Here is a 10,000-nt window from a genome sequence, read left to right as displayed (position 1 = left end):
GCAGGTCCCGAGCCGCCTTTATTTGCTGTTACGAGCATCGTGTGCCCCATACCTGCGTGACGAGCACCGCAGGGCGGCAGAGCCATCGCACTTGGCCGGGTGGCAGAGGAGGACCAGACTATTCACAGATAGCGGCCCAACGACTCCCAGAGCCGGTCGTGCGGCGCGCGAGGTCTGCTCTCTTCACAAGAGGCTTTATTAGGGAGTGCTAAGGCAAGGTTCTGTGCCCTCCACCCTCATCGCAACACCCATGGGAGCCTCCGGTCGTCAATAGACCGCCGCACCGGCCTCTGACTGACTCTCAGAATGGACGGAAAGAGCCGGGTAAGCCTTTCAAAAGATTCGACCACGTGCCGAAAACTTTAGACTTCCGTGAGCTCTCCGGCTTGCACCGAGACCCGAAGTCGACGTGCTAAGCACCACGGGACCCCTTTCGCCTGCAGGTCCCGAGCCGCCTTTATTTGCTGTTACGAGCATCGTGTGCCCCATACCTGCGTGACGAGCACCGCAGGGCGGCAGAGCCATCGCACTTGGCCGGGTGGCAGAGGAGGACCAGACTATTCACAGATAGCGGCCCAACGACTCCCAGAGCCGGTCGTGCGGCGCGCGAGGTCTGCTCTCTTCACAAGAGGCTTTATTAGGGAGTGCTAAGGCAAGGTTCTGTGCCCTCCACCCTCATCGCAACACCCATGGGAGCCTCCGGTCGTCAATAGACCGCCGCACCGGCCTCTGACTGACTCTCAGAATGGACGGAAAGAGCCGGGTAAGCCTTTCAAAAGATTCGACCACGTGCCGAAAACTTTAGACTTCCGTGAGCTCTCCGGCTTGCACCGAGACCCGAAGTCGACGTGCTAAGCACCACGGGACCCCTTTCGCCTGCAGGTCCCGAGCCGCCTTTATTTGCTGTTACGAGCATCGTGTGCCCCATACCTGCGTGACGAGCACCGCAGGGCGGCAGAGCCATCGCACTTGGCCGGGTGGCAGAGGAGGACCAGACTATTCACAGATAGCGGCCCAACGACTCCCAGAGCCGGTCGTGCGGCGCGCGAGGTCTGCTCTCATCACAAGAGGCTTTAGGGAGTGCTCAGGCAAGGGTCAGCCCGCAGCCTTCCTGGCAACACCCAGGGGAACCAGGCCACTCGCGTCTCTCGCCTTCATTTTCGACACGAGCGCCTGCGGAGGGCCACCACCCCCTCCGATTGTCAAGAGACCTCCGCACCGGCCTCTGACTTACTCTCAGAATGGACGGAAAGAGCCGGGTAAGCCTTTGAAAAGATTCGACCACGTGCCGAAAACTTTAGACTTCCGTGAGCTCTCCGGCTTGCACCGAGACCCGAAGTCGACGTGCTTAGCACCACGGGACCCCTTTCGCCTGCAGGTCCCGAGCCGCCTTTTATTTTTGTTACGAGTATCGTGTTCCCCAAACCTGGGTGACGAGCACCGCAGGGCGGCAGAGCCATCGCGCTTGTCCGGGTGGCAGAGGAGGACCAGACTATTCACAAATAGCGGCCCAACGACTCCCAGAGCCGGTCGTGCGGCAGGCGAGGTCTGCTCTCATCACAAGAGGCTTTAGGGAGTGCTCAGGCAACGGTCAGCCCGCAGCCTTCTTGGCAACACCCAAGGGAACCAGGCCACTCGCGTCTCTCGCCTTCATTTTGGACACGAGCGCCTGTGGAGGGACGGCCGGAGTCAACGTGGGGTTTGCCCGCCCTCCAATAGTGTCAAAAGACCGCCGCACAAGTCTCTGACTGACTCTTAGAACAGACAGAAAGAGTTTGTCAAATCTGTCAAAAAATTGACAAAGTGTCAAAAATTCGACTTCCAAGAGCTCTCCGGCATGCACTCATACCTGTCATTAAAGTGCTATGCCCGTGGAACCGTTTTTCGGATGCCTTTCAGAACGGTCCCGCGCCGCCATTTTGTTCTAAAAATCGTGTTCCCATATATCTCCGGGTACCCCGCCAACCTCACTGCGGAAAAACTACAAGTGGCACTGAATGGGTCTGAATTCCAAATTTGACTGCATCGGTCTGGAACTCGGTCCGGTCAAAACCGTTTGGATTTTTCTCGGTCCGGACTTCCGCGACAGACAAAGTTAAAGTTTTCGGGCTGCAGGCACAAAACGACAGCTGGCCATTTGCCGGGCTCAATTCACCCAATTCCTCCGGCACTTCGGAGCACATGTTCGGTGTAAGTTTGCGAATCTTTCCCGATGCTGCAGCATTTTCCTCCGCTGACACTTAGAATATTTTTCACACTTTGCTGAAAATTTTTCTAAGTGTTTTTTTCCAAGTTTTCCTGGTTACTGATTTCTTCTTTTTAAACATTTTTCTAAGTTTTTCTGGTTACTGATTTCTTCTTTTTAAACATTTTTCGCAGTTTGTCTGGTTACTGATTTCTTCTTTTTAAACATTTTTCGCCGTTTTTCTGGTTACTGATTTCTTCTTTTTAAACATTTTTCGCCGTTTTTCTGGTTACTCATTTCTTCTTTTTAAACATTTTTCTAAGTTTTTCTGGTTACTGATTTCTTCTTTTTAAACATTTTTCTAAGTTTTTCTGGTTACTCATTTCTTCTTTTTAAACATTTTTCTAAGTTTTTCTGGTTACTCACTTCTTCTTTTTAAACATTTTTCTAAGTTTTTCTGGTTACTGATTTCTTCTTTTTAAACATTTTTCGCCGTTTTTCTGGTTACTGATTTCTTCTTTTTAAACATTTTTCGCCGTTTTTCTGGTTACTGATTTCTTCTTTTTAAACATTTTTCTAAGTTTTTCTGGTTACTCATTTCTTCTTTTTAAACATTTTTCTAAGTTTTTCTGGTTACTGATTTCTTCTTTTTAAACATTTTTCTAAGTTTTTCTGGTTACTCATTTCTTCTTTTTAAACATTTTTCTAAGTTTTCCTGGTTACTCACTTCTTCTTTTTAAACATTTTTCTAAGTTTTTCTGGTTACTGATTTCTTCTTTTTAAACATTTTTCTAAGTTTTTCTGGTTACTCATTTCTTCTTTTTAAACATTTTTCTAAGTTTTTCTGGTTACTGACTTCTTCTTTTTAAACATTTTTCGCAGTTTGTCTGGTTACTGATTTCTTCTTTTTAAACATTTTTCGCCGTTTTTCTGGTTACTGATTTCTTCTTTTTAAACATTTTTCTAAGTTTTTCTGGTTACTCACTTCTTCTTTTTAAACATTTTTCTAAGTTTTCCTGGTTACTGATTTCTTCTTTTTAAACATTTTTCTAAGTTTTTCTGGTTACTGATTTCTTCTTTTTAAACATTTTTCTAAGTTTTTCTGGTTACTGATTTCTTCTTTTTAAACATTTTTCGCAGTTTGTCTGGTTAATGATTTCTTCTTTTTAAACATTTTTCTAAGTTTGTCTGGTTACTGATTTCTTCTTTTTAAACATTTTTCTAAGTTTTTCTGGTTACTCACTTCTTCTTTTTAAACATTTTTCTAAGTTTTCCTGGTTACTCATTTCTTCTTTTTAAACATTTTTCGCAGTTTTTCTGGTTACTGATTTCTTCTTTTTAAACATTTTTCTAAGTTTTCCTGGTTACTGATTTCTTCTTTTTAAACATTTTTCTAAGTTTTTCTGGTTACTGATTTCTTCTTTTTAAACATTTTTCTAAGTTTTTCTGGTTACTGATTTCTTCTTTTTAAACATTTTTCTAAGTTTTTCTGGTTACTCACTTCTTCTTTTTAAACATTTTTCTAAGTTTTTCTGGTTACTCACTTCTTCTTTGAAACATTTTTCTAAGTTTTTCTGGTTACTGATTTCTTCTTTTTAAACATTTTTCTAAGTTTTTCTGGTTACTGATTTCTTCTTTTTAAACATTTTTCGCAGTTTGTCTGGTTACTGATTTCTTCTTTTTAAACATTTTTCGCCGTTTTTCTGGTTACTGATTTCTTCTTTTTAAACATTTTTCTAAGTTTTTCTGGTTACTCACTTCTTCTTTTTAAACATTTTTCTAAGTTTTTCTGGTTACTGATTTCTTCTTTTTAAACATTTTTCGCAGTTTTTCTGGTTACTGATTTCTTCTTTTTAAACATTTTTCTAAGTTTTTCTGGTTACTGATTTCTTCTTTTTAAACATTTTTCTAAGTTTTTCTGGTTACTCACTTCTTCTTTTTAAACATTTTTCTAAGTTTTCCTGGTTACTGATTTCTTCTTTTTAAACATTTTTCGCAGTTTGTCTGGTTACTGATTTCTTCTTTTTAAACATTTTTCGCAGTTTTTCTGGTTACTGATTTCTTCTTTTTAAACATTTTTCTAAGTTTTTCTGGTTACTGATTTCTTCTTTTTAAACATTTTTCTAAGTTTTTCTGGTTACTGATTTCTTCTTTTTAAACATTTTTCTAAGTTTTTCTGGTTACTCACTTCTTCTTTTTAAACATTTTTCTAAGTTTTTCTGGTTACTCACTTCTTCTTTTGAAACATTTTTCTAAGTTTTTCTGGTTACTGATTTCTTCTTTTTAAACATTTTTCGCAGTTTGTCTGGTTACTGATTTCTTCTTTTTAAACATTTTTCGCCGTTTTTCTGGTTACTGATTTCTTCTTTTTAAACATTTTTCTAAGTTTTTCTGGTTACTCACTTCTTCTTTTTAAACATTTTTCTAAGTTTTTCTGGTTACTGATTTCTTCTTTTTAAACATTTTTCGCAGTTTTTCTGGTTACTGATTTCTTCTTTTTAAACATTTTTCTAAGTTTTTCTGGTTACTGATTTCTTCTTTTTAAACATTTTTCTAAGTTTTTCTGGTTACTCACTTCTTCTTTTTAAACATTTTTCTAAGTTTTCCTGGTTACTGATTTCTTCTTTTTAAACATTTTTCGCAGTTTGTCTGGTTACTGATTTCTTCTTTTTAAACATTTTTCGCAGTTTTTCTGGTTACTGATTTCTTCTTTTTAAACATTTTTCTAAGTTTTTCTGGTTACTGATTTCTTCTTTTTAAACATTTTTCTAAGTTTTTCTGGTTACTCACTTCTTCTTTTTAAACATTTTTCTAAGTTTTTCTGGTTACTCACTTCTTCTTTTGAAACATTTTTCTAAGTTTTTCTGGTTACTGATTTCTTCTTTTTAAACATTTTTCGCAGTTTGTCTGGTTACTGATTTCTTCTTTTTAAACATTTTTCGCCGTTTTTCTGGTTACTGATTTCTTCTTTTTAAACATTTTTCTAAGTTTTTCTGGTTACTCACTTCTTCTTTTTAAACATTTTTCTAAGTTTTTCTGGTTACTGATTTCTTCTTTTTAAACATTTTTCGCAGTTTTTCTGGTTACTGATTTCTTCTTTTTAAACATTTTTCTAAGTTTTTCTGGTTACTGATTTCTTCTTTTTAAACATTTTTCTAAGTTTTTCTGGTTACTGACTTCTTCTTTTTAAACATTTTTCTAAGTTTTCCTGGTTACTGATTTCTTCTTTTTAAACATTTTTCGCAGTTTGTCTGGTTACTGATTTCTTCTTTTTAAACATTTTTCGCAGTTTTTCTGGTTACTGATTTCTTCTTTTTAAACATTTTTCTAAGTTTTTCTGGTTACTGATTTCTTCTTTTTAAACATTTTTCTAAGTTTTTCTGGTTACTCACTTCTTCTTTTTAAACATTTTTCTAAGTTTTTCTGGTTACTCACTTCTTCTTTTGAAACATTTTTCTAAGTTTTTCTGGTTACTGATTTCTTCTTTTTAAACATTTTTCTAAGTTTTTCTGGTTACTGATTTCTTCTTTTTAAACATTTTTCGCAGTTTGTCTGGTTACTGATTTCTTCTTTTTAAACATTTTTCGCCGTTTTTCTGGTTACTGATTTCTTCTTTTTAAACATTTTTCTAAGTTTTTCTGGTTACTCACTTCTTCTTTTTAAACATTTTTCTAAGTTTTTCTGGTTACTGATTTCTTCTTTTTAAACATTTTTCGCAGTTTTTCTGGTTACTGATTTCTTCTTTTTAAACATTTTTCTAAGTTTTTCTGGTTACTGATTTCTTCTTTTTAAACATTTTTCTAAGTTTTTCTGGTTACTCACTTCTTCTTTTTAAACATTTTTCTAAGTTTTCCTGGTTACTGATTTCTTCTTTTTAAACATTTTTCGCAGTTTGTCTGGTTACTGATTTCTTCTTTTTAAACATTTTTCGCAGTTTTTCTGGTTACTGATTTCTTCTTTTTAAACATTTTTCTAAGTTTTTCTGGTTACTCACTTCTTCTTTTATAACATTTTTCTAAGTTTTCCTGGTTACTGATTTCTTCTTTTTAAACATTTTTCTAAGTTTTCCTGGTTACTGATTTCTTCTTTTTAAACATTTTTCTAAGTTTTTCTGGTTACTCATTTCTTCTTTTTAAACATTTTTCGCAGTTTTTCTGGTTACTGATTTCTTCTTTTTAAACATTTTCCTAAGTTTTCCTGGTTACTGATTTCTTCTTTTTAAACATTTTTCTAAGTTTTCCTGGTTACTCATTTCTTCTTTTTGATCATTTTTCTAAGTTTTCCTGGTTACTGATTTCTTCGTTTTGAACATTTTTCTAAGTTTTCCTGGTTACTCACTTCTTCTTTTCAAACATTTTTCTTCGTTTTTCTGTTTACTCATTTAGCACTTTCAGGCACTTTCCGATCATTTCCTCGTTCCCGATTTCACCCTTTAAAACGCTTTCGGGCATTTCCCTAAGTTTTGCGGTTCACTCGTTTGGGACTCACTGACACCTTCTCTAGCTTCCCTGCTCACTTTTTTCGTACTGTTGAGAAAATTCGAACCCTTTCCTTAACTATGCCGGTTACTGACTTCACCGCTTCAGACCCTTGTCCCCGTAATGAAAGATACCATTTCCCACCGTGGGAAATGCACGAAAATCGGACTGAACACGGGGGAGGCTCCCCCCTCGAAGGCGAGACCGTCGGCAGAACCGCCGGGTCAAACCCGGCTGAGCTACCCGGCTTACAAGTCTCAAAGTCGGTATGAGCAGTCACGTCCACCCCCATTCCCTTTTGGACCACTTCCCACGGTTCCAAATGCATGAAAATCGGCCTGTACACGGGGGAGGCACCCGCCTCGAAGACGAGACCGTCGGCAGAACCGCCGGGTCAAACCCGGCTGAGCTACCCGGCTCGGAAGCGCCAAAGTCGGGTTGAGCAGTCACATTCACTCCCATCCCCTTTTGGGCAACTTCCCACGGTTGGAAATGCATGGAAATCGGACTGAACACGGGGGAGGCTCCCCCCTCGAAGGCGAGACCGTCGGCAGAACCGCCGGATCAAACCCGGCTGAGCTACCCGGCTTACAAGTCTCAAAGTCGGTATGAGCAGACACGTCCACCCCCATTCCCTTTTGGACCACTTCCCACGGTTCGAAATGCATGAAAATCGGCCTGTATACGGGGGAGGCACCCGCCTCGAAGACGAGACCGTCGGCAGAACCGCCGGGTCAAACCCGGCTGAGCTACCCGGCTCGGAAGCGCCAAAGTCGGGTTGAGCAGTCACATTCACTCCCATCCCCTTTTGGGCAACTTCCCACGGTTGGAAATGCATGGAAATCGGACTGAACACGGGGGAGGCTCCCCCCTCGAAGGCGAGACCGTCGGCAGAACCGCCGGATCAAACCCGGCTGAGCTACCCGGCTTACAAGTCTCAAAGTCGGTATGAGCAGACACGTCCACCCCCATTCCCTTTTGGACCACTTCCCACGGTTCGAAATGCATGAAAATCGGCCTGTATACGGGGGAGGCACCCGCCTCGAAGACGAGACCGTCGGCAGAACCGCCGGGTCAAACCCGGCCGGGCTACCCGGGTTAGAAGCCCTAGAGTCGGGTTGAGCAGTCACAATCACTCCCATCCCCTTTTGAACCTGTTCCCACCGTTGGAAATGCACGAAAATCGGCCTGTACACGGGGGAGGCTCCCCCCTCGAAGGCGAGACCGTCGGCAGAACCGCCGGGTCAAACCCGGCTGAGCTACCCGGCTTACAAGTCTCGAAGTCGGGTTGAGCAGTCACATTCACTCCCATCGACTTTTGGGCAACTTCCCACCGTTGCAAATGCATGAAAATCGGCCTGTACACGGGGGAGGCACCCGCCTCGAAGTCGAGACCGTCGGCAGAACCGCCGGGTCCAACCCGGCTGAGCTACCCGGCTTACAAGTCTCAAAGCCGGGTTGGGCAGTCACGTTCACCCCCATTCCCTTTTGGATCACTTCCCACGGTTCGAAATGCACGAAAACCGGCCTGTACACGGGGGAGGGTCCGCCCTCGAAGGCGAGACCGTCGGCAGAACCGCCGGGTCAAACCTGGCTGAGCTACCCGGCTTACAAGTCTCAAAGTCGGGTTGAGCAGTCACGTTCACTCCCATCGACTTTTAGACCACTTCCCACGGTTCGAAATGCACGAAAATCGGCCTGTACACGGGGGAGGCACCCGCCTCGAAGACGAGACCGTCGGCAGAACCGCCGGGTCAAACCCGGCCGAGCTACCCGGCTTAAAAGTCTCAAAGTCGGTATGAGCAGTCACATTCACCCCCATTCCCTTTTGGACCACTTCCCACGGTTGGAAATGCATGAAAATCGGCCTGGACACGGGGGAGGCTCCCCCCTCGATGACGAGACCGTCGGCAGAACCGCCGGAACAAACCCGGCTGAGCTACCCGGCTTACAAGTCTCAAAGTCGGTATGAGCAGACACGTCCACCCCCATTCCCTTTTGGACCACTTCCCACCGTTGGAAATGCACGAAAATCGGCCTGTACACGGGGGAGGCACCGGCCTCGAAGACGAGACCGTCGGCAGAACCGCCGGGTCAAACCCGGCTGAGCTACCCGGCTTACAAGTCTCAAAGTCGGGTTGAGCAGTCACATTCACTCCCATCGACTTTTGGGCAACTTCCCACGGTTCGAAATGCACAAGATTCGGCCTGAACACGGGGGACGCTCCCCCCTCGAAGGCGAGACCGTCGGCAGACCCGCCGGGTCAAACCCGGCTGAGCTACCCGGCTCGGAAGCGCCAAAGTCGGTATGAGCAGTCACGTTCACTCCCATCCCCTTTTGGACCGCTTCCCACGGTACGAAATGCATGAAAATCGGCCTGTACACGGGGGAGGCACCCGCCTCGAAGACGAGACCGTCGGCAGAACCGCCGGGTCAAACCCGGCTGAGCTACCCGGCTTACAAGTCTCAAAGTCGGGTTGAGCAGTCACATTCACTCCCATCGACTTTTGGGCAACTTCCCACGGTTCGAAATGCACAAAATTCGGCCTGAACACGGGGGACGCTCCCCCCTCGAAGGCGAGACCGTCGGCAGAACCGCCGGGTCAAACCCGGCTGAGCTACCCGGCTTAAAAGTCTCAAAGTCGGTATGAGCAGTCACATTCACCCCATTCCCTTTTGGACCACTTCCCACGGTTGGAAATGCATGAAAATCGGCCTGGACACGGGGGAGGCTCCCCCCTCGATGACGAGACCGTCGGCAGAACCGCCGGAACAAACCCGGCTGAGCTACCCGGCTTACAAGTCTCAAAGTCGGTATGAGCAGACACGTCCACCCCCATTCCCTTTTGGACCACTTCCCACCGTTGGAAATGCACGAAAATCGGCCTGTACACGGGGGAGGCACCGGCCTCGAAGACGAGACCGTCGGCAGAACCGCCGGATCAAACCCGGCCGAGCTACCCGGGTTAGAAGCCTCAGAGTCGGGTTGAGCAGTCACGTCCACCCCCATTCCCTTTTGGACCACTTCCCACGGTTCGAAATGCACGAAAATCGGCCTGTACACGGGGGAGGGAGCCGCCTCGAAGACGAGACCGTCGGCAGAACCGCCGGTTCAAACCCGGCTGAGCTACCAGGCTCGGAAGCGCCAAAGTCGGGTTGAGCAGTCACATTCACTCCCATCCCCTTTTGGGCAACTTCCCACCGTTGCAAATGCATGAAAATCGGCCTGTACACGGGGGAGGGAGCCGCCTCGAAGACGAGACCGTCGGCAGAACCGCCGGATCAAACCCGGCTGAGCTACCAGGCTCGGAGCGCCAAAGTCGGTATGAGCAGTCA

Source organism: Chiloscyllium punctatum, unplaced genomic scaffold (genome assembly GCF_047496795.1).
Source record: "Chiloscyllium punctatum isolate Juve2018m unplaced genomic scaffold, sChiPun1.3 scaffold_583, whole genome shotgun sequence".
Lineage (NCBI taxonomy): Eukaryota > Metazoa > Chordata > Chondrichthyes > Orectolobiformes > Hemiscylliidae > Chiloscyllium > Chiloscyllium punctatum.
Note: the sequence above shows the minus strand (reverse complement) of the source record.